We start from the raw sequence: 25848 nt of genomic DNA, 5'->3' as shown, positions 1-25848 counted from the left end.
TTATTGTGTGTGTGTGGGGGGGGGTCTTCCTATTTGCCTTTTTTTCTCTCTTTGCATTTGTGTGCATTTTCAAAAATACATACACATAATCTGCTCAGTCTGTATAATGTTACTTGTATGTATATATTTTCAAGGATGATTATTTTGTATTGAAAAACCAATTCCTTAGATACCTATAGTGCTTTGTCTAGGGTTGAGGCCCCCTGAACCTTCCTTTGTTCATAATTGTATGTCTATTGCTATCTTTCTTGTTCAGCATCCCATCTAGGTGAGACTTCAGAGGTGTGTAGCATCTGACCTTTGTAGTGGACACTAATAGAAAAGTTCTTATTCCTCCGACTCTTGCAAATTTCCTACCTCCTCTTCTAAATTGATCTCTGAGCCTTGAACATCCCAGTAATCTCAGTCTCAATCTCTCTCTCTCTCCTCCCTCTTCCTCTCCCTAACTCCCTCTTCCTCTCCCTAACTCCCTCTCCCTCTCCCTAACTCCCTCTCCCTCTCCCTAACTCCCTCTCCCTCTCCCTCTCCCTCTCCCTCTCCCTCTCCCTCTCCCTCTCCCTCTCCCTCTCCCTCTCCCTCTCCCTCTCCCTCTCCCTCTCCCTCTCCCTCTCCCTCTCCCTCTCCCTCTCCCTCTCCCTCTCCCTCTCCCTCTCTCTCTCTCTCTGTCTCTCTCTCTCTCTCTCACACACACACACACACACAAACTTATACTAGAGGTAAATTTGTAATCCTCTGTAGTCCTCTTAATATTTGAACATGATCTGAAGCTATGGAGGGGCTGAATATTGGCAACCTTGTTTCATTTTAAAAATGGATCGTGGAGACTTTGCACTTAAATAAAAGACCAACTTTAATAAGGATAGCAACCATATAGTTAGATGGTTGCAGGATTCCTCGTTGTTTATATACTAGCTAGAGATTATGGGATCCAACTCTAGTTGCATTTTTATTAACACTTATTATTATAAAAATAATGAGCTTCATTATTATCTTTCATATACAGTTAAAATATACTTTGATCATCTGAAATGCCCTATTATGATACCCTGCTCCACTCATATTGTTCTGCTCCTGCTACCTCCAAAACCTCTTTCTCCTTTCATTTATTATTTCTATTATAATTACATTCAGACATACATATAAATGTATAAATACAACATACTGAGTCCATTGAGTGTTGTTCATATGTCTATGTGTTTGGGGCTTATCAAGTGGGATAATGTATTGGGGAGGCTCATACTTGAGGAAGACTTATTCACCTCTTGTCAGCAGTCATTAATTGTCTGGAAGTCTTCATTTAGGGATGGAGCCTTCTGAGGTTTCCACACTTATGTTGGTATGTCAACTGATGGTGTTATTATTCAAGTATTATTTGAACAGCCATACTATTGAGGTTTCATGGTTTCAGCTTCCCTGCCCTATATTGAAGACAAACCCACATAGAACTCTGTTTGTCTCTTTCAGTTTTTCTTCCCTTTTTTTTTCATGAGGTTCTCTGAGATGCAGGTGCAGCAGTTTTGTTATAGTTGTATGAATTGGGTGTGGGTAACCCATGGTTATTTGTCCTCTCCATTTTCACAAGTTGTGCATATATGCAATGCTTTCTCTCTATTACAGAAAGAACCTTCTTTGATAAAAGGTAAATTAGACACTTATTTGGGATTTAATAAAGTATCTGTATTGGATTCTCCTGAACTTCCATGGCCTCAAAAGCTGTGGGTAATTGGTTATGTTTGCACGACCGGGCATTGTTTTCATCCTGGTGAGTAGTCCTAAGCACAACTATAGAGCTACTGCGTGTGTGTGTGTGTGTGTGTATACATATGTGTATATTATCTGAATGCACACTTATACTCATAATTACTCAGCTTCTTTTTTGTAAAATGGATATTATACTTCCTTAATTGGAATAAGATTGGTAGGATTATGTTTGAAAAAAATTCCATGAATTTGGAAGTATTTTTAAAACACATGTTTTTGTTAAAATTTCAGTCCAATGATATCTTTGTGTCCATTTTATTTTTGGGGTGGGGGGGCACATTGTTGGCCAACAATTTTCTTAGAGTGATTATATGAAAATCAAACCTGACTATGAGAAATATATTTCCTGAGTATTAAAATTATTTTGCTTATGTAGTCACTAAAACCTCAACCAAAGGAAAAATAGGTCAGCCAGAGAACATAGATTTTTATTAAAGCAATAATATCTTATAGAAAAAAAAGTTTAGGGTTATAAGGATCATTTTTCATTTGCAATCGAGTTTTAATTTAAGAGTTTGTGTGTTAGGGTTTGATTATTTTCAGCATCAGCTTCTCAGGTTCTATGACTAAAACTGACACGTTACCCAGAGTTATAGATAAAAAGCATAATTCAGTGTAATTTTTCTTCTAAACCTTGCATTAAATTTATCAAAATATCACTGCAATCAATATTTTTTTATGTAAGGAAAAGAAAGAAGCCCTTGTAGGATGCATTTTACAATTTCCTGTTGCCTGTTTGATGCTTTGCTCCTGTTAAGTGTTGCTGTTGAATATTCCTCCCTTGTGAGATGCAGAACCACGATTGAAAATTTCATTGCTTGACTTTCTGTAGTATATTCCTGGAGACAGTGCACTTAATCACTGTATCATACAGATTAGATAAAGCTTCATCCTTGCCCCTTCTTTTCTCCTAGAAATTTAATATTGTGGTAGGCTTGCATACTTCTAATTAAAAAGTGACTTATGAAAGTGCACCTCAAACAAGACACATATTCCTTAACAGCCTAGTGACTAGATGCTGTAATAATGCAATGTCAAAACAGTATGATAGCTTCAGTAATTACTCCTGTTAGTCTTTCAAAGATAGTTAAACATGTGGTTATATCTGATGTTCCACGCAAAGTGGTACCCAGTGAGGAAAAAGACTGAAGCAATGGTGATGAACTTTTAACTTTATCACAAGAGTTAGAAAATGTATCTTTCTAAATTTGTGACCTGACACCTCTTTGTAATGGTTTCATTACCATGGCCTTTTAAGGTAAAGAGCTTCTTACAGTAAATTTGATTTCCTCTATGCTTTAGAACTATGCTGAAATCCAAAGTAGTCATCCCTCCTAAATGGCAATCATATAGCAAATAGACATCACTGATTCAAATTGGTATTGACAATTATGTGAATTTTCCCTTCAGTATGATTAATAGACCATAGGATTTTCTGAGCTTTGTTGGTTCCTCCTTGGGCTGTAAAAATAACTCTCTAACTCTCTCCCCCCTCTTTCTCTCATATTTCTCTTTTGTAATATAATATAAATTAAATTTAAGTGTGTCTGTATATCATATTGTTTATCTATATATTCTGCCAAGCTTAAGATTGTTTATTATAGATAATTGATACAGTATTATAACACAAGACATTAGCGCCAACAATAGAACAAATGTTAGCAAGTGTAGACAAACAGAGGAAAAAATGTCCTGATAGTTGGGATATATGGGCCTCTTTTTATCATTACCACACAAGAATATCTTCTCTTTGAAGTTTAAGGCAGAATTTCTATAGTAAATCATAAAATAGACAAAGTCCTTGCTAGACAACAAAATTGACAAATATCACTAATGAATTTTAGACAGCATAGTGATCTAAGATACCTGAAGCACAGTGGAATATGAGGTATGAGGTTAAAACCCAAGCTCTGAATTACTCTTTGTTCTTGAGTTTAAGCTTAACAACAAGCATCCTTTCTAAAGACTCAAATACAGTTTGTGTAATTAGAAGAATACTCCTAGAAATGCTTTTCATTTTGAGGATAGGTGAGACATAATGTTCAAATGTTAAGAAACTGTAAAAACTTTGGAAATCCTCCTAGATTCGGGATGACTAATATTTGTTTTCCATGGCAAATGATCCCTCTAGCTTTAGAGCCTGGTCGCTTTGAAGGATCTTATTAAATGCTGTATATTAGTCAATCAGTGCCATTAAAGGTCAATATTCTACAGTGTGTGGAGGGTTCATTCATCAGAGTCATCTTAGGTTACAATACAATATTCCAGTTACTAAAATGATGAAGGCTTCACTGATGTTAAGTTTGAAGATGAAATGTCACCCATGCACTTATGTTTTGAATTCTTGGTCCCCAGATGCCAACCATCTTTTGGGAAGCTGTGAGACCTTCAGAAAGTAGAGCCTGTCTGGATGAAGTTGTTGCCTGTGAGAGAATCCTGTTACCTCAATAGTTTCTCTTCCCCTTGATTTCTCTTCTAACAGCTACGAATAGATTCTTATCATCCACCCGATTCCATGAGCAGAGCTTCTCTAACATATTTTCCCCTCAGAACTGAACTGAAATGCTCTGCAACAGGAATAATACTTTCCTCCTTTTTGTGTCTTTTTTCTTCTTCTTCAGATGTGATCAGGGCAATAGGAAAGTAAATAAGAGTAGGCTAGGAAACGTCATTTGGGGTGGGTTCGTAGATGTCATCACAGTTGTCAACAAAGAAGACAAGGAAGTAGGATAGAACAGCCCTCCTTCTCCAGGATAAAGGTAGACCAGATGATGATCATGAGGAGAACATGTCTCAGAGAGAGTCTTCAAACGGGAAGGAGCTATTCATCTTGCAAGGCCCTTCTTTCCATACGGGACTATGTCTTCTGCGTATGGCCTTATCTGTCTTTTAATGTCTGTAATCATGATCGTTTTTTTCATTTAAAACTTTTATACAATATTTTTTATCATGTTTCCCTCCTGCAACCCTACACAGGTCCTCACTACAGTCTATTCCTATGCTCTCTCTCTCTCTCTCTCTCTCTCTCTCTCTCTCTCTCCTCTCTCTCTCTTTCCCCCTCTCTTCCTCCCTCCCTCTTCCTCTCTCCCTCTCCCTCTCTCTCCTTTCTCTCCCTCTCCCTCTCCTCCTCTCTCTCTCTCAAACAAAATAAAAAAATGAAAATAATGAAAATCACAAAAATGGTAAAATATTTCTAACACAACAGAGAAAGAGGTATGGGTTCCATCACATGAAGCTGATCTTAATTCCATTTTTTCAAGGAACTTGTTATGCTAAAGACACTTGTGCCATCTATGCACTTGTATATCTAGCAGTTGCAGGTAGGTTACTATGGTAGATCATAGGATTTGTGAATGGATGATTTTGGTGATTATCTTTCTCCCAGAGTAGTACAGAGAACCCTTTTGGCTCAATGAACACCAATGAGTAAGGGTAAACCTGTTGTGCAATAACTCAACTTCTCTGTATTTGTTGACATGAGTAAATATCCTCAGTTGTCAAGCCTATCTGTCAGATTGTAGAAGGCAATCAAAGCCTTACAATTCTGTTTTATCTGGAGGATTTTGACCACCAACTCAGCAAGATGCCACTTATTCTTGAAACTGTATATTTTAATTCCTGGTATAAGATGAGAAATTAAGACATGATCTCCCCAGATACCTGGTAACATCATTTGAATTCACTTCATATATGTGTATATTTTAGGAAGCTTATATTATTTTGTAAGTTTCCATATATATTTTCAAGAATTCTTTACTGTTAGTTCTTTATTCTCATTCTCTTCTATATTTTAGTTTTCCAACCCCTTATCATTTAATGTTTCTATTCTAGTTTACCTAGAATAGATCTTTATTTCTTCATAGTAACATATGTATATATATATGTGTGTGTGTATAATAATATATAGTAATACATAGTAATATATAATAATATATAATAAAATATAGTAATATATAGTAAATAATATATAGTGATATATAGTAATATATAGCAATATATATGTATAGAATATATATGAATATATGTACTATATATAATATATACTAATATATATGTATGTATACATATATAAATATGAATATATAAATATGAAGATCATTGCTTCTTGGTCTTTATTGAGTTGTTACTTGAGTACTTTTTATGCTTATAATACTATTTCAAAAATTAAATTTTATAGTATCTAGAATATAGTTCTGATGACTATGTATCTACCAAAACTTACAACTTACTAAATTCAGTTATCTTCTATGAATAATAACAGTTGCTCACAGTTACTTTTCCTTTAATAGTAAAATTTTTACATGACACTCAGAAATATATTTTGATAAATAGGTTGATCAAGGACATAATAATCACTTATTGTTCTGACATATTTTGCTCAAAATTTTCAACTATACATGATCAAAGTTCCCAAACAGCTCTTTGCTTTTTCTGCATCTTGTTCTATAATAACGGTTTTCTACAGAGGAAGCTGTAAATTTTATCTATAATATAACTTACAATATAACTTGTATATAACTTATAACTTACGCTTTTACCCTATGAATGGTAAATTTGCTAACTTTGTGGAATAGATGAACACTGAAGAGAATGTCTGCTTTGGAATACTAGGCAATGACCCCAAGATACTGAAAAGAAGGCACATGTCTGTGTGTTGAAAGTGAGAGGTAGAGTATGTAGTATACTCTATAGTAGCAATTTTAGTAAGAAAAGAATTTCAGCTTTTTTACAATTTCATAAAAAAGGAAAAGAAAACCTTCTGCAGGATGTGGATCTGAAGGTCAAAGCTTCGCTGTCTAACAATAAAGGAAATGACAGATCCTTATGAAGTATGGCAAGTCAAGGTACAGAGCATTAAAATAAACATCTACAGAGCACAAAGATGGAAATATAGAAACATAGTTGGGTTTAACTTTGGAATCCTGGAGTAATTCTTCAGAGGCGTGGGGAGGCTCATGTTCAGATGTGTTAACACAGCTGTAGTTAGCAGTTGATGTATACATAGGTCTATTTGTGGTACTGATTATCAACAATGAAAACTTGGCCATTCTTCTTTCTATGGTATCAGGCATATTATATTTATATAGTGGAAGATAGTTTAAATGTATACCTGAGATTAAATTTTAATTACTCTCAGGAGATTAAAAAGAGTTCAAACAGTTTTTTCAAGCGATCTGGATAATTAAGAGAGTCACAGCAGCAGCAGAAGCCTGAATTCTACCTTGGAAAGAAAGGGAATCCATGGGACTGGAGTTATAAAGACTCAGAAATACTAGTGGATTTGTCCAATGCCAGTTACAGAAGACACACATTGCTGATAGAATCTTACAATATTCAGTGATTATAGGAACAATGATCAAAATATTTCTAGATAAATAAATAGATCAATAATTTTGCATCACTCAGGGATCTACAGAAGCAGAAATAATATATATATATGAATATGGTGATGGAAAAGTAATAACATAGCCCATTTTGCAAGTTGGGCAACCAGGAAAATCTGTATCACCATGCAGTTTGTGTTGAATGCCTGAGAACTGGGGAAGCTGCTGTGTATAATTTAAATGCTTGAAAACCAGGAGCTACCAGGTCAGATAATGATGAGTGGTACAGTTAAGAGAGAAAAAGGACAACCTATCATCACTATTTCTTCTTTTCATATGCACTTTTAATTTTATGATAAACACACAATTTAGGGAGATTGTCTCATCTCTACTGACTTGGTTGATTTTGATTGTAACTTCTCTAGCAACATATTCAAACATGTACAGAAGTAGTACATTATCAGCAACCTGGACATTTTTAGCCTACTCAAATTGGCATATAAATAATCATCCTGCATATTCTCCAGGTTTGATATTTTTATTTTTTGGTCTTATATTTCTTGTGAGAAAAAGGGATCTGCAAACTTCCCCAGCTTCTAAGCTTGTAATATCAAACTTACTTGTTAGTGTATCTTCTAAAAATCAATAACAGTGAAAGGGAAAATAGTAACTTTTAAGAACTAATAGTTTTCTCTTGCCCTAATTTCAAACAAAATGAAATGTAATAAGTTCCTAGAATTACTAATAAAACTGTACAGGATTCCAGCAAATAACCCAGTAGGTAATGTTACAATAAGATGTACTATTTTATTATAAATGTGAAAATGAGGACAATTACAACAATGATAAAATAAAGATTTTGGAATTGTCTTGAGAAAGTTTAGGATTTTTATACTAATGATAAAAGCATTAGGTGTGACTTTTGTTGTTAAAGAATAAATTTATAAAAGGCAGGAGAAGCTCTTGTGAGTTTTTTATTTAATGTGCATTCTGTGAAAATGCTTTATTATAATGTAATGGCTGTATTCTCCTAAATAATTATCTCTGTGTACCTTTGCCACAGAAAATCACTGAAGCCAGGAAGACTTCATCAGCTGCAGACATGCAACCTCTGACCAGAGCTAGAGAATAATGAGAATAGAATTGCATAGATTTGCACACAGGAAGTCTGATAAAGATCTTAACTTCTTTAAAAATAGAGACCTATTGAACAACACAAAACCAGTCACACATGCTCAGCTCATGCTTCTGAACCATCTGTGAGTGGGTGCATTCAATAAAGGCTTTCTATGTTATGCACCCTTCAAAGAACCCTTTGGAATCTTTTCGGAAGATTCACTGAGAAACATGAAGCTGAGTTGGAATGCTCTACAGAAAATAAAATAAAATAAAAGTAATACTAATGTAAACAACCAATCCCTCAAGAAATTATTGTAGTGATAGGAAAAAATGAGTGAGGGATGTGAGTGAGGGTGTGTATACCCTGGACTAGCTATCTTTTCAATGTTTGACATTCACTTTAAGTATCGGGATGATAGACAAATATATACTTACACCCAAAGATTGCAAAGAATAGATCTTATTATCACATGCATTAAAAATAACAAGATACTTGGGTGCTTCTCTTATCCCAGGTCTCTGTCACATCCTGGAGATGCCCTTCACCTCTCTACCCTTGTCAGTTGCAGATTTCATTCTTATGGTCATCTGGCTATCTCTCCTTTCCCTTCCCATACCTGATCCTGAAACCCTCTTTCCCTTCCCCGTACCCTCTCCTACTCAATTTCCAACCTCCATCTGCCTCTTATGACTATTTTATTCCCCCTAGCTGTGATTCACAGCATTGGGTATATGGAACCTGAAGAGGCCACCTCCTATAGCCATGATGTAACCCAAGCAGAGCAATAGGGATACCAACCCACCCACAAAACTTTCCACCCCAGATTTATAATGTCTACAAGAAATGCAGGTACAGGGTCTGGACATAGCCTGAGGGAATGACCAACAAAAAGTTTGACCAAATTGAGACCTATGCCACAGGCAAGCATCAATCCCTTACACTATTAATAATACTCTGTTAGAATTAAAGACAAAAGTCTAGCATTGTTGTCCTCTGAGAGGCCCCAACAAGCATCTGACTCAGACAGATGCAGACACCCACACTAAAACAGTGGATGCAACTTGGGTAATCTTCTGGAAGAATAGGGGTGAAAGATTGTGGCCCCAGAAGGGATAGGAATTTCACAGGAAGACTAACTGGACCCATGAGGCTGAGATTGAAACACCAACCAAAGAGCATTCATGGGCTAGACCTAGGCCTCCTCACACATATGTAGCAGATGTGCAGCCTGGTCTTCATGTGAGTCCTGAACAACTAGAGCAGGAGCTATCCCAAAAGCTTTTGCCAGTTTATAGGATATGTTTTTCTAGCTGGGCGGCCCTGTCTGGCCTCATTGGAAGAAAATGTACCCAGCCCACAGAGACCTGATGTGCCAGTGTAGGGTGTATACCCAGGAGGCCCCAAATGCTCAGAGGAGAAGGGGAGGGGAGATGGGGAAAGGATTGTGGGAGGGGGTGACCAGAAGGGGACAGTGAGTACAATGTAAGTGAATAAATAAAAAATAAAAAATGAAATTAAAAAAGAATAAAAGAAAAGAAAATTAGTACTGAGATCAAATAGATAAAAGCCACACTAGTCCCTTGGCTCAATGGTCAATTTACTTACCTTGAAAATCATATTCTGAGACCCACAAGAAGCTTAGTCAAAGGGAGATCTCTTTCATTCATGAGTTTCAGTGGCAAATTTGGAAATCTTTCACAAATAAATTATATTTTATGAAAAAATGCACTATGAGTAGCAAATGTTTCATCTGTGTATTGAATTTTTTTTTTGGTTCTTCAAGTTTAAGCTTTTAGATAAATTTCATTAACTGAGAGACAAGGAGTGGCCAAAAGCTGCATTCCATATGGAAAATTTGATCTTTATCTACCAAGTTTTTAAAGTGCTGAGGTAGATGGTAGTTATAGGATGTAATGAGAAACAAGGGCAATAAGTATGTGGGGTGTATCATTTATCATACAAATCTTCCAAGAATGCAAAAGGGGCACATTTAATAATTATACACACATAACTGTCTTAAACTGGGAGTACTTGGACTAAACTGGGATATATGTCCAAGCTTTCAGTAAAGGTCCTGATTTGTCTCAGTGTTAATATCATTGCAACCAGTCAAAATGAAATAAAATGGAGATCAACAAAAACAAACAATAATGAAATACACAGGCTAGAGTGTACAACTCATAGAGTGGAGAAAAGAAAGCTGGGGCTAGAGAGCAGAGACACATGAACTATTAGTGTCCAGACTTAATTTCTTGATCTATGTGATGCCTCTTTGGATTTTGATGAAGTGTGAAGGGAGATGCAGTTTGAGCTCCATTTAAAACGAATGCTATGAGAAAATTAATCTAAAGCTTTTAAAAACCTTTAAACTTTATCCTGGCACTTTTTAAAGGTTTTGCTTTGTCAAAGTAGATAAAAGCCCTGGACTAAAGCATGTCTGGTTGTTAGAGGTTTCCTGGGAATAATTCAATGGGCTTTGGAGAGAAGGCAGGAGGAGGTATTGGGTTTGTCTGTATGTGATTGAGAATGGAGAGAAGAATTTTTTTTTTTTGCAATAATTTAGAAACTGCAGACAACCACTAATAAGAAAGGAATGAGGAGAGGGAGAAGCTAGATCTGTTTTAAGTTCATTTGATTATGTTGTATCACTGTGGGATATCTGAGATTTGTAATGAGTGGGATAAAGTTGGCCACATTTCAAATTAAAGTCCTAACAACTTTTTTAAAGGCCTTCCTTGTACTCTTGATTGTGATTCTCATTCATGCACATGAACATATATGATTTGACTGTATACAAAAGAGATGTTCTGAGCAGGTGCAGGGCATCCTGGATGGACAGTCATGAGAAGTAAGGGTGCAGTGAGGGCATCCTTGGATTGGCAGGAACAACTAGAACTCATCATATAAACAAATCAGTGATCAAGACGGGCTGTGTTATTAAATCTCACTTATAAACAGAATCTCAAACTCAATCCATCTGGATCAATGTTATAAAGTGGATAGAAAAGAAAAGTAAAAAATTACTTTGGGGATGCAATTGTACAAAGGATTTTGAAAAACAAATTCAGGGATTCTTTTTGAAGCCATGTGTCCCAGTATACAACTTCTTTTTTTAAAGAATAATTATGAAGATCATGCTGGAAAACACAAACAGTAGAACCATTTCAGAGTATCACATGGTTGGTTACACTTTTGAACAAGTTGGTTTTTTTTTTTTGTTTTGTTTTTTTGTTTTTGTAATTTTGGGATCTTTCGTGGTGTAAGCAATCAGATTCTATATAAACTTAATCCATGCCTGAAAGAAAAGAAGTATAGAGGTCATGTTGCTGCAGCAGTTAGCTAGACACTGAGAAAAGCAGCCGGCCAATTTAAAAAGGCATGGAAATTATTTGTATACTGCACAGGCACATACAATGTAAAATTAATGCAGAGTAGCAATCATATCATTATCTTGTTTTTTATTCTTTATAGTTGTCTTCATTTCAGTATATCCAAAATCCTCCAACATATATACATATATATATATGTGTATATGTGTATATATATATATACACATATATATATGTGTGTGTGTGTATGTGTATGTGTATGTATGTGTGTATATACATATGTAAATATTATTTAGTGTAGCTTCGCATTGTGATACAAAAATATATTATTACTAGTAGAAAAATTGAAGTAGGAATTTTATTAAATAATTGAACACCGATATTTAATAAGATAAAAAATATGTAATGTTTCATAAAAATATTGATATTTTTGGAAAGTGAAAGATAGCAGGATAAAGCAACATGGGCCTATTTTTGTGAAAGAAATAATTACATGCATTCAAATAAAGAAAGCTAGATTTGTGAGTAAAATAATCACGTTAGGAGCTCAATTTCTGGTTGGGGTAATTATTAATGATTTACACAATCTTAATTATTTAACTTTCTGCGTGTACTATGTTCCAACATAGATGACTTCATAGAAATAAAAATGTAATAAATGCCACTATGTATATTGGAATACATCATATGTCTAAAAAGGAAATATATTACATTTATGTGGGAGCAGGTTTTCAAAATTCTAAGTGTGGATATATGCATAAACCAAAATAATTTGAACAAAATATATTGCCTTTCCAACATTTTATTATGTTGTGAATATGAAACACTTGTGGCATTTACTAAACAGTAGTAGCTTTGCAACTGCTTATATCTGTGATGTGAATTGAATGCCATTTTAATTATGTACAGCATAATGTGACCACTGGATTAAGTATTAAAAGTACAATTACTATGTTCTGATCTCCACACAGGACCTTCAAAACAAGCTGGCCTATTTTGATGTGTGTTGAATTAAACTAGGATCTGAATATCTACAAAAACTAAAAGTAAGGTAAAATAATTTTTTGTATTTCTCTTGGGTTTTGTGATAAGAATCAATAAGAATATATCTTATACATAATAATAAGATTTCTCAGATTTTGAGAACTAAATTCTATTTTGTTAATGAAAGTCACCATTCCTAGCACAGATCTGGAAACAAACAAAAAACTTTGTCACAAACATAAAGTTTCATGAAGAGAAACTGGCAGTACACAAACAAGATTTCTTTTTGACCTGAATGAGAGACACTGGAAACTTGAGGCATTGGTTTTTTGTAGACTCATTGAATCTGTCTACTCAGTTTTGTTACTGGTGTTAACATAGTTTAAGACATTCAATTTGCATTCTGAGAGTTCTTGTGCCTTGAAAATTATAGTCTCTATTACTTCTGGGTTACTGCTTTCTCGTCACAGCAGACACTGGATGTTGCCCAAGGAGGATTCCTGCAAGATCATTCAAATTGGTATTGATTTTAGAATAATAGATTTTATGTTTGTTTCAGTTTTCCTGTATTAGTTCTGAAGACACGCGAAGACTTCATGAATGACAAACTAAAGCCTACCCTAAGCCATTAACCAAAGGCATCCTGTTATTAGAAGCCAGTTGCTACTCCAACAAACTTGAATAGATAGTGGGATCATAATTTAATGATACAACACAATTTCAGATAAATATATAGCAAATGACACCATGGGAAGACTTTGCATCTAACAAGTTCTAACACTATTGTGTTAATTGAGTAATAAATTTTCTTTAGCAGACAGGCATTTATTATAAATGGATTAATTTGAGGAACATATTAAATTCCTTGCCAAGTGGCAAATAGCCAATCAGAGACAGAGCTGTGATTTCTGACCTTCTCTCCTCCTTGGTTTTGTATTAGAGTGACTTTTAACTATTTGTCAGTCTCACAATTGCATTTTTATCACTATGGGGAAAAATTAATGGGAAATATAGAATCTAGCTTCTCTGCTTAAAACTAATTTGTTTCTTCAAAATTTTTAATGATTATTTGCTTGGTGAAATCCTATCTTTGGAAACACTTGGCCAACAGTAGAAATCAAAATGTTTCAGCACAAGTCAATTTATGGAAAAATACTATTTTAAAGCATTCTATAACTTTTGTGGCAAGAAAAATCACTTAATCTTCTATCTCATTGAGAAATTGTTTGTCTTTACCTATGTGATCCCAGTATTTACATGATTCTCACATTCATCTGTACCAATATTACTTTAATTTCTGTATCAGAGCTTTACCTTGAAGAATTCAGTATTAGCATATTCAAATATCATCAGCTACCAACTCGCAAAGCATGTATCACCATTAGTATCTTAACTGTACATGTAAATATGAACCTAGCAATCTATTGATAAAATTAAATCGTCATATATGTAACTCTTCCCTTGAAAGCAGAGTTAATTTTTTAAGGTAATTATCATGTCATTAATTATATGTTTATTTACTGTTTCCTAAAGAGCATTAGTTTGGACATATTATTGATCATGAGGCTGATTCCAGAGTCTGTTTTAGTTTTATAATGATAAGTATATGCTTACTCACTGTTTAATTTCCCATTATAGAATTTTAGAATACGCTACCAAAAAAATAGCATGCATTAAAATAATTGTTTCACTGTGTACTAAAACCCAAAAAAGAAAACTTTGAAAAGGTCTACAACTTTTGCGTTGTAATTAGTAAGGGTTTATATAAACATAATGAAACTCCCAAGCATGATACCACGTGGAAGGCAAAGTGCTCTTTCCCCAGCATGTTAGAGAGAACATTCATTATCTACTAATGGTGTCAAATTCATATGGAAGAGTAGATTTTGAGTAGATACTCAACAAAAATGAGAAAACTGTAAAAATTACACAAATGTAAATTTATAGTAAAATGACCCAGTGTCAGTTCTGCAAGAAATATTTAAAATGTGATTCAATACCAAGAATATATAAACATAACATTAAAAACATTATTAAAAAGATCACCTTATATGCTAAAAATATCAGATAATTTTGTTTGTACTATAATGCGGTTTTCAATTTTCTTTTTAAACAGTTTCTAAAAGGTTTTGATTGCAACTTTACTGTTGCCAAAATGTTTCAAGGGTATGTACAGATGCTTTTAAATGTGAGTTCTTGGAATATCTGCTCTGGGGATTAGCGACCAGTGTCCTAGGCTAAACTTGAATACCACGAGCTATCAAAGAATGTCCACTTGAAAAGACAAAAAAGCGTTTCTCCTGCAATAGCTACTGTGTTTGTTTTTCTTGTTTTAGAACTGGAAAGAGAGGCGAGAACATTGCAGTAGAAACAAAGAAAGCTGAGAAACAAAATCAAAAGGACTCAGGGTGCTGATTTTGTGTAAAAGCTATAGAACTTCTTTTTGCTTCACCGAGCCCAATGTGGAGTCAGCCTCTAGAGCAAGGAGTCCTGTATACACACAGCCAGTGGTGTGTACTTGGTCTGCAGGCTAAGTCAATATTCAAGACAAAGGATATGTCAGGAGAGGTTAACTTTGCTAGATAATGCCCCACTAAGTAAGATGTTGTACATCCCATAGGGCTTTCAGTATTTTAAGCTGGGTTTCCTTCATCAGTTGGAAAGTAAGCTCAATATAAAGTCTTGGTGAGGAAAAATATAGAAAATTATATCCTTGCACATCTGAGTCTGAGGATTTGAATTTATTTTGACTATAAGAACATTTTTTTATACTAGGATTCCTAAAAATATACTTTAGAAAACAGTAATGATGTTAATTAATTCTTGTCAGTATATATCTCATGCTTAGTTTGTTGAGCAAGTTTCATTTCAAAATATGAATTACTGAACAGACTTGTATCTATTTAAGCCTTACTGAAGCTATGTGCAATATGGAACATTGATAATTACCCTAATCAATGCAGAAAAACAAATGACTCAAGTGAATTATAAAACTCAAGGTTTACAATGTATTTAGCCTCAAATTTGTTTTATTCATGATCATAGTTCATGTTGTTTTTAACCTGTGGAACTTTGGATTGGCTCTGCTCTGTAAAAATAATTATTTTTACTTTACAGTGTATTTTTCAATATAGGATGTCCTTTATAAAAATTCTCCTTTCTTCTAAAAATTGTTACAATTAATCAAAACAACAATGTGACACTTTAATTTTTTTCTTTAGAGATTTATTTAAAGTTATAATCCAAACTATTTCACTGCTTCAGACTCAAATGTACTTTCAGATCACAGTATCATGGAAACATACCACTGTACTATAAGGCAGACATTAATTAGGTACTTATTGAATACCTGAAAATAATATGCTAAAACCACAAGGGGTATTCAATTCACTGAAGCCTGGTGTAGCCTGCTTAATTTTTTTCTCCTTATAGATAATTCCTGTAAATTTTCTCCTATAAAGTACCTTTCTTTTATTTATTATAGGTGACTTATTTCTTTAAAAATAAGTTATATATATATATAAATAAATATACATATATATACACACAATATATGTATATACAATATGTACTATATATATATATATATTTCAACTTTGATAATATAGACTAATTATTTTTGAAACAGGGAAATCAACTATTATTAAATTAAAGACTACTGAGTTTATTTCCTAGTTGATCACAGTTATTGATTTGGGGTAAAAATCTGTAGCATTTCTATTGTATTTTTCTTTATTATCTTTCTTTTTAATCAAAAGGTACATCTTCAGTTACACAAAACATTATGGGCTTAATACACACATGCACACACACACACATATATTTGTCATATATATATATATATATATATGTATATATATATATCTATATATATATGTCAAATACTTATGTTGGTGGATTGAAGAACTAACAAATGTGTGTAACATACTTGACAATTTTATAAGTGAACAGAATTTACAAACGTGAATATCTATCCTACTTGTGACAGTTTTACATATACATATATTCACATGTGTAACTTGGCTTTGTTTTTATATGAATAATTATCACTACTTTATTTTTAAGTTTATTTAATTTACTATGATGGGCTTGGTTTTTAATGTGGTGACTTCATACTCACATTTTGAGGTCATTTGAAAAAAATTTTTTAACAGAAATGCTCAGTTCAGCAGTAAATGTGTGTGTGTAGTTTGTTTGAAAAAATCATGTAATGTGATTATTACATATTCATAAATAAGTCAAAATATCAATTAATATTTATACATCTAAAGTTCCACAATCTATATTTGACAGTTTTCATTCATTGTATTTATATTTTGGCTTGAGAGAAGAATGAATAAATAAATAAATTTCAAAAAGCTATCTTGGTTTTTCTTTTCTGACTTTGATCATTCAGCACTAGTCTTGGGATAATTATCATGAATCTACCATAAAATACATGGTGAAGAAAATAAAAGACACAGGATTTAAATGGTTAGATATATAATTTATAATAAAAATGTTTGAAGGACATGCCCTACATGACTAAAAATGATGCTTTCTGAAACCATGGTTTCTTAAACAAAACCCCAGGGCCAATTGTTGACCAGAGAAGCCAAAGAGCCCCCAAAACAAAACATACTCTTGACACCTCTTCATTGCTCACTGAAACTAGAGGAATACTCTGCGTTGCCCAAGATGCCACATATCTTGAAACTTCTCTGCTGGTTACCAATCATGGTCTTAGAATATGATATATAGGCTGTTAGGGGAACAGGCATTAATGATACTACCCAGGTTTAAACTCTATAATCTAGCAAACCAAGCTGCTAATCAAGATGTGTCTATTTGTGCAATATTGATGTTACTGTTATAAGGTAACCAACCGATATCTGATTGGATTTGAGACATGTTCCATGGAAAAGAATCAGAATCTAACTTTAATTATGCTTCTAAGACAAAGAATGTTAGCCTTTCTTCTGGTTCAAGTAGTCAGGAACTAAACTTCAAAACTATTTCTCGAGTATTGCCAATAGTAAGTCATAATATGCTGGAAATAGAAATTAATTTATTAAACTATTTTAATAACAATTTATGAGACAGAGAATTTTCAGATTACAAAATGCTTAAGAGGCTCATTTGTTGCATTTTAAACATTTTGACTTATACTAAAAGGTAGGTAAATACCTAGAGGTGAGTATATTATTCAGATTCTATTATCAAATCATAAAATGTACATTAATATTTAATAGCACAAATGTTCTGAGGCACATAGTGAGAGGAACGTTAACATGCTAAGTGCCTGAAGCACCCTTCAGAGATGGCAGATTAGGGGCTGGATAACTCTGCTGCTGCTGAATAGAAACAATGTCTTCTTCATGAGGTGGTGTCACAGTGGGAACAGTGGATTACTTAGAAATTAATGTATTGAAGGATTTTATTTTTGAGGGGGGATGCATGGGTTGATATTCCTATTTATCCACTCAAATTTCTGCCTCGCTATTACTTCAGTCTCCATAGCTCTTGTTGGGAGGAGTTTCAGCAACAGTCACATCTATAGACTTCTCAGAACCTGTTGTGTCCCAGGTCTCTGGTCAGTCCTAGAGATGCCCCTCCCCCATTGATGGCATTCTTACCCCCAGCTCTCTCCGGTACCTGTATCTCTTCTCTCCACAAAAGATCCCCATCTACTTTCGCATCCTCACCCTGTCTCTGAGTCAATTCCTTCTGTCCATCCACATTCAATGACTCTTTTGTTTCCCCTTCTTACTGAGATGTACACATCCTCCCTTGGGCCCTTGTTATACCTTTGTCTCTTGGTGTTTGTGCATTGTGGGGTGGTACTCAAGGCGGGGTTCTCCTTGTCTGAGGAAAAGGGGAGGGGGTAAAGGGGAAGGGACTAGTAAGGGTGAGACTGAGAGGAGAGGAGGGACAGAGGGTCATGATAAGGACATAACATGAATAAACAAACAAATAAAAATAAATGAATGTAGAAGAGGTGCAATGGAGGAAAATGGAGTAGCAGAGGTTCTCAATCTGTGAGTCATGACCCCTTTGTGAGTCACATATCAGATATCCTGCATATCAGACATTTACATTACAATTTATAATGGTAGCAAGTTATGAAGTAACAGCAAAAATAATTATGTAGGTGGGGTCATTAGAACATGAGTAACTTGTATTAAAGGGTTGCAGCATTAGGGAGATTCCATTGAGAATCGATGAAGTAGAGAAAGAATGGTTGGAAAGTGAAACTTGCTTCAGCGAACAAGCAGGAGCTGCTATTCAGATGGGTAACAATGGTCTAGGACTGATGAGGAAAAGCCTATACATTACAGTAGTTTCCTCATACAGGATAAGAAATGAACAGGCATGGGGAGGCTACATATGCACCTTTGTAAAAAAAAAAAAAAAAAAGTATAGCTAACATAGATAACAAACGACATCTGACTAACACGAGGGATCATTAAGTGACACACTGGGTAGTATGGATACTGGTTGGGCTCCATGTCCTTTCTGTTCCTCTGGCGACTCTTTCATGTAATATCTTCCTAATGCCCATTCCTACATAAATTCTACACAAATTCTACTTTGAAACTGGGAAGTTTTAATAGCTCATCTATCTATCTATCTATCTATCTATCTATCTATCTATCTATCTATCCATCCATCTATCTATCTATCTATCTATCTATCTATCTATCTATCTATCTATCTAATATATACAAAAAATGGTTTTTTCTTTGAAAGCTTAAAGACCAAGCTAAGCAGAAAACATATTCCTTTGAATAGATAGAGGTAAAGACAAGAACATACTGTGAGCTCAATTAAGATGAAAAGGAAATAATAGGGAGAAAATTTAAGTAGGTAGAGAAATAAGAGAATAGAGCACAAGAAAGTCGAGGCAAGGGATAACCAATGATTAAGGAGTTTGAAATAGAAATAACATTTAGTATGCATGCATTATATATATATGTATATATATGTATATATGTATATATATATATACATACATATATATACATACATGTACATATGTGTATGTGTGTTTATATGAAGATATAGATAATTTTTCAAACAACTATGGAAAGAGGCACCATATACAGTCTTAACATTTTCTTCTTTAGAGAACATAAGATACACATTATTCTTTGAAGTATTTTAGATTATAATTTTTAAATGTGTGTGTGTGTGTGTGTGTGTGTGTGTGTGTGCTACTTCTATGCATGGTGGTCTTGTAGGTCAGAAGAGGGAGTCAGATTACCTAGAATGGAGGATTTTATAACTGTAGGTCATAAGTGGCATCTGACAACTGAACTCAGACCATGTACAAGAGAAACAGGTGCATTAAACACTGAGACATTTCTCTAGGCTAATATTCTTTTTGAGTATTTTATTTTCTTAGTTCCTGTATTAGTCAGCATTTTCTAGGGTCACAAAACTTATGAAGTATAAAGATACTGAGGGAAGTTATTGTGATGACTTAGAATCTGTAGTCCAACTAACCCAACAATGGTCCGCTGTGAGTGGGAAGTCCCACAAGGCTGGTTGTTTCAGCTGGTCTTCTGTAGAAGTAGGTTCCAGTTGTTCACGTGTCTCCACCAGTCAAAGATAGTTGCTATAACTATTCTGGGTATTAGGTTAAACTTCTGATTGAACATTACCAAACTTATAAAGCCTTTGATTATCATTTTTAAAAAGTGTATAAAAGCAAAAAGAAAAAGGGGGCATGGGATAGGGGTTTTCTGGGGGAGGGATGGGGAAAGGGGGTGGCATCTGAAATGTAAATAAAATATCCAATAAAAAAATAAAAAATAAAAATAAATAAATAAACACCGCAATTGCAGCTTCCAGGAAAAAAAAAAAAAAAAAAAGAAGTAGGTTCCAAAAGATGGTGCTAGCAAGTACCTAGAAGATGCAAAAAGAGTGTCCTTATGTAGGCCTCCAGCAGAAGGTGTGGCCCAGATTAAAGGTATGTACCACCATGCCTGGGTCTGGGACTTGCTTTGTCCCAGTCTGACCTTGAACTCAGAGATCTCCTTGCCTCAGACTCCTGGGAATGAAAGGCTTGTACTACTTTGCCTGGGCCTAAGCTTTTTATGGCTACTATGCCTCAAGATCTCCAGGGCAAGGTCCAGGACAGAAACTTGTGTTTCCCATCCTCAAGATCTGGATCACAGGTGAACCCTCCAATTCTGGATGGTAGTTCATTTCAGATATTCAAGTTGACAACCAGGAATAGCCATTACAGTTCCATTTAGCTATGCTTGTAAAAACAAACATTCTGGAACTTTTTACTGCCAGCTCTTTCAATTGTCTTACATAGAGGCAAAATTCACATATCTGTAGAGAAAACTTTGGGTGTTGATATTTTTCACAAAACAGGCACTCAGATGTAAAAATGTATCAAAAAGAGAAGATCAATTGAAATAATACAAAGATTCATTAAATTTCCTTTACCCACAATAATCACTAGTCGTGTTAATCACTTTTGAGACACTGCCACAAAATTCCTGACATAAACACTTTGCAGAGAGGATTACTTACATTAATTCATAAGTTTCGGAGCACAGGTTCCTTGCTCCCATGCAGTTGGTCAAAATGCCAAGAGAATGGGAACCTGTGACTCAAGTTTCTTCACTCCTAGCAGTCAGCAAGCAGAAAGACACACTGGAAGAAGCCAAGGCAAGACACAGTTCCAAGGACTTCTTCCTAGAGACTTATTTCTTCACTGTAGACCCTGACTATCAAAGTTTCCTGAATGCCTAACAAAGCACCAATAGGTGTAAACAAGCACCCAAAATGTGAGTCATCGGGAGCATCTAATTACTCAAACCACAACAGTAGTGAATATATTATTGAGGCCATCCTTTATTAAGAGGTTAAGCAGACTTCCCTGTGTGAGATGAGGCTTGTACCCACTTTTCTTTTAATACTAACATTGTTATTATTATTATTTTAGGCTCCCAATGACAAGGCATTTTAAATTGTATTGAGATTAGGAAAGATAGTAACACAATGTGAGGATTAAAGAAAGAAAATTATTTTCTCACTAAGCCATTAAACCTTGATGTATTGTTTGACAGGATGTACATGCAAATAAGGTCACTTTCTATTAACTTTTATTTTTCCTGGGGCCTTCTTGTTTGACTTGCAATTCTCTATCCCTATAAGGCTATGATTTTCTGAGTGGACTGTCTGCCTCTTGTTTCATGGGAAGATTGAGGTAGCAAAAGAGTTTCTAATAAAAAGTCCACCTTTGACCTAAACACACAATAACCCTTTAGCGGAGTTTCTGAAGCTCAGCAAAACTTGGGCACTTTGTTGGAAAGTATGTTTAGAGGTGAAGCTTCACAATTTTTAATTCTTTCGGGGTCTGGAGACAATGATGTAAAAAATGAATAGAAATCCTGCTGTGGAAGACAATTTCAGTATCTTGAGATGAGAGGATGATTATGTGAACAGTGTCTGAATTCATGTTTAGACTGAGCAAGATAGTTCTCTTTTCTTCTGTATTTAATAACAGAGGTAAATAGCCCAGAACATAGTGCCAACATTTTTTTCAACACATAGTCCGTTGAAAAGGTATGAAAAATGATGAAACAATTTTCAATTTCTGTTCACTTAATGATCTTAAATAGACTCCAAGTATCCATATCTACTCTTATGTAGAAAAATATCCACATTTACATCCACTTAGGAAAAAGCTGGTGCTAGAAAAACTGACCAGAGGAATTTGTTAACATAATATAGAAATCATGAGTAATTTTATCAAATGTGTGTCATATAAGCAAACATAATGTATAATAATACCTGCAAATGACAGGAAAATGGTACATATTACCAAAGCTTTCCTCAGAATAAGATTGCTACATGTACATTTCACATACATTTAGAATTATCTACATGACAGGCATGTATATTGGAATTAAATGTAAATTAATACTTAATTTAGCTAGCTAATTAATTTTTGATTAATATTGTACACAATTTTAGCATTTTTGTCTATGACTGTAACAGCTAATTTTTTATAATAAGCCAATTACTGCTATAGTTAGGGTTCATATACACATAATTAAAAGATACATAGTCATCTTCCAGACTTTATGGGAGGGCACTTTAAGAACATGGTTCAGATACACAGATGTTTGCTTCATGTATAGGATGACACATATTTTGCCTGGAACCTATTACATGGACTTGTTTTGATGGCTGATCTTAATTATCGACTTCACTAAATCTGTAACTGACTGGAATGCAGAAATGGAGGGACACACTTGTAAGTAACTTTAGGTTTGGTTTAAAGTGGGTAAACCTGCTTCTAATCTGGATTGTTGACATAGGAAAACACACACTTTTGATCTAGATCTTGAGACATAACGATACACTTTTAATCTTGGATACATATACTGCTAGAATACTATATATGGTTATGAAAGAAGGAAGCATTTGCTCTTACCTGCTTGCCTTTGCCTTGGTACACTATCCATTCCTTCACTAGCATTCTAGCCTACTTTGGGATTCCAGCATATAATGAAGACCAGCTGAGACAGCCAGCTCTGTGTCTGTGGACTGAACAATTGCTGGAGCTGGCCACTTTGAGATTAGCTGGACTGCAACACAAGTAATTCTAATATATATATATATATATATATATATATATATATATATATATATATGAATTATATAATTATATAGAATTAGAATATATATATTATATATCATAAATATTGAAGCTAATATATCTAATTTAATGAAAATGTCATAATGATAGTGAGTCTACTGCACTGTTTAGAGAGTACTAACTAGAGAACAATCTGGATATGTTAAAGCTGTATTATTTTCCTAAACATTTTTGGTAGAATCCATAGATATGGAGTCTGAAGACAAATGGATTGAACATTCAGCAGTTGGAACAATGATAGGAGTATTTTAATGTAAAAATATTGAAATAGTATAAAATTATATATATATATATCTATAAATATATATACATATGCATATATATATACATATGTATATGGAAAGTAAATGCAATTTCAACACAAAGATTTTAATTGAATTGCCAATTATAGAGTTGTTTTGTCTTATAGGATTTATTCATAGCATCATATATTTAAATTCTTAATTTAGGTTTCTTGTGTAAACACAATATTTTAATGCAGTATTAGATTCAACCCTTTTACTTCTATTATGTATGAAATCAGACTATACTACTTATCCATTTACCTACTTAAGAATTTGCTCATTATTTCAAAAGTTCAATGAATATGAATCAAACTGATTTTAACTTCAGTAAACATATGTTTCTCTGGAACATATTTTCATGTTTTATATAACTGACTAAATATATGCTAACCATGTGGCAGGATATTATACATTTAACAGCTTAAGACAATGTAAAACTAAAGTGTTTGTATCATTAATGTTTCATTGTCAAAATTTAAATTTTTTTACTCTATATTCTTGGTCATGTTTGGGCTTTACAAACTTGGTTCTGTAAATGTGCATGTACTAATCTAAATTTAACATTTACATGTATTTGATGAGTGATGACATAAATATATTTTCAAGGGCTTATATGATAACTCTATATCTTACCTCACAAATTACTCATTCCAAACTTTGAGATGTTTGCATCAGAGTATTTGGCAAATAAATATTAGTTGATAATGATTTAGTGTCCTACTTCAGGGGTTTCTTTATGGAATAGTCAAGCACATAGCAGAAAACGGTTTTTATTTCGTCCTGTAGAGACAAAAAGTAAACAATGATATGTGGGCCAGAATAACACTGTTTCAATAGAAGATATCAGCCGAGACTGTATAGCACTTGCTCTCAACCTGTGGGTCGTGATTTCTTTCTGGGGCAAACAGCTTTTCACAGGGGTTTCATACCATATACGCTGCATATTAAATATATACATTATGATTAATAAAAGTAGAAAAACTATCGTTATGAAGTAATAACAAAAGTAATTTTATGGTTAGGATCACCACAACCTGAGGAACTGTATTAAAGGTCACAGCATTAAGAAGGCTGAGGACCACTGCTCTATAGCATCGAGCCTACTGCGTTGCTAAAATGAAATGTATTGTACTGGAATCTCTCCTGGTATGGAGAGGAAAAAGTGGGTTACATATACCAAGGATAAAAATAATTTGAGGGTCTAAAGAAGGAACAGAAGCCATAGCAAGGATTGGACATCTGCCAGAGTTTAGAAGCCTTTAAAAAGAAATGAAAGTGAAAAAAAGAAAAACAACACAAATCAAAAGACAAATAACAACAACAAAAAGGTAAACCTATACTTCGAGTCATAGAAATAAATAACAGATCAGATTTAAATCAATTAGATAGTAAAATAAAAAGATGGACCAATCAAACCGACATTTATTTTAATGAAAAACATTCATAAAGCTTTATCTAGAATTATAGGGAGTGGAGAGTAGGTGCTCTGAGATGACTCCGTGGTTAAGAGAACAGAATACTCTGACAGAAGACCTGGGATCAATTCCTAGCACCTGCATGAAACTTCACAACCACTCACAACCTCAGGTCTATGGGTTCTCATAGAATCTTGTTATCTTGTGACAACATGACTGAAGTGTTAAATATTAAATAGACTTACACATTGGCAAAAATGCCATACTAATAAAACAACAAAAACCCTAATTTAAAAATGAAAAAATGTGAGAAAAGTCTAATACCTAAAGTTCTAATAAGAAGGGATTATAGATCTATTGCCACTGATATAATATAAGCAGTATAAAAGAATTATAAAAATTGTATGATCCAAGATTTCATAATCTAGAAGAAATAGATACACTCAAACCAGTAAGAAATCTGATAATAACTAATTATAAAATGTTAATGTATGTTCACCAGATGTAATTGTCATCTCAGAGGCTTACTGCAGGGTAAACTCACTCGTTCTGTTTCTGAACTATGGCTGGGTGATTCAATTCAACTCTTCTTGTTCAAAATCCTCTCCAAGCTAAATGATTCAAACTGGCTTCTTTCAACTTCTCACTAAGTTGCTCCGCTTGGTGCCAAACTAACTCTGGCAATTAGTTCTAACCATCCGGCTCCTTCCCATTCTCTGTCTCTTTCTGTCTTCACCTGTAACCTATTTTAGGAAAACTGTCCTGGTAAAATCTACCTCCTTCTTTCTCTGATCTGTTCTCTAAGTTGCCTCTATCCTGTGCTTTTCCTGTAAGAGCTGGGTGTATCCTATCTGTGACTCATTCTGTCACATCTTTCTGATTCATTACTTTGTCTGCCCTTCAATTAGATGTCACTTTAAAACACTTTTCTATTCGTACATTTGATACCTACTTCCTAACTTTACCAC

This window comes from Arvicanthis niloticus, chromosome 19, assembly GCF_011762505.2.
Source record: "Arvicanthis niloticus isolate mArvNil1 chromosome 19, mArvNil1.pat.X, whole genome shotgun sequence".
Classification (NCBI taxonomy): Eukaryota; Metazoa; Chordata; class Mammalia; order Rodentia; family Muridae; genus Arvicanthis; species Arvicanthis niloticus.
This window is presented reverse-complemented; position numbering follows the sequence as displayed.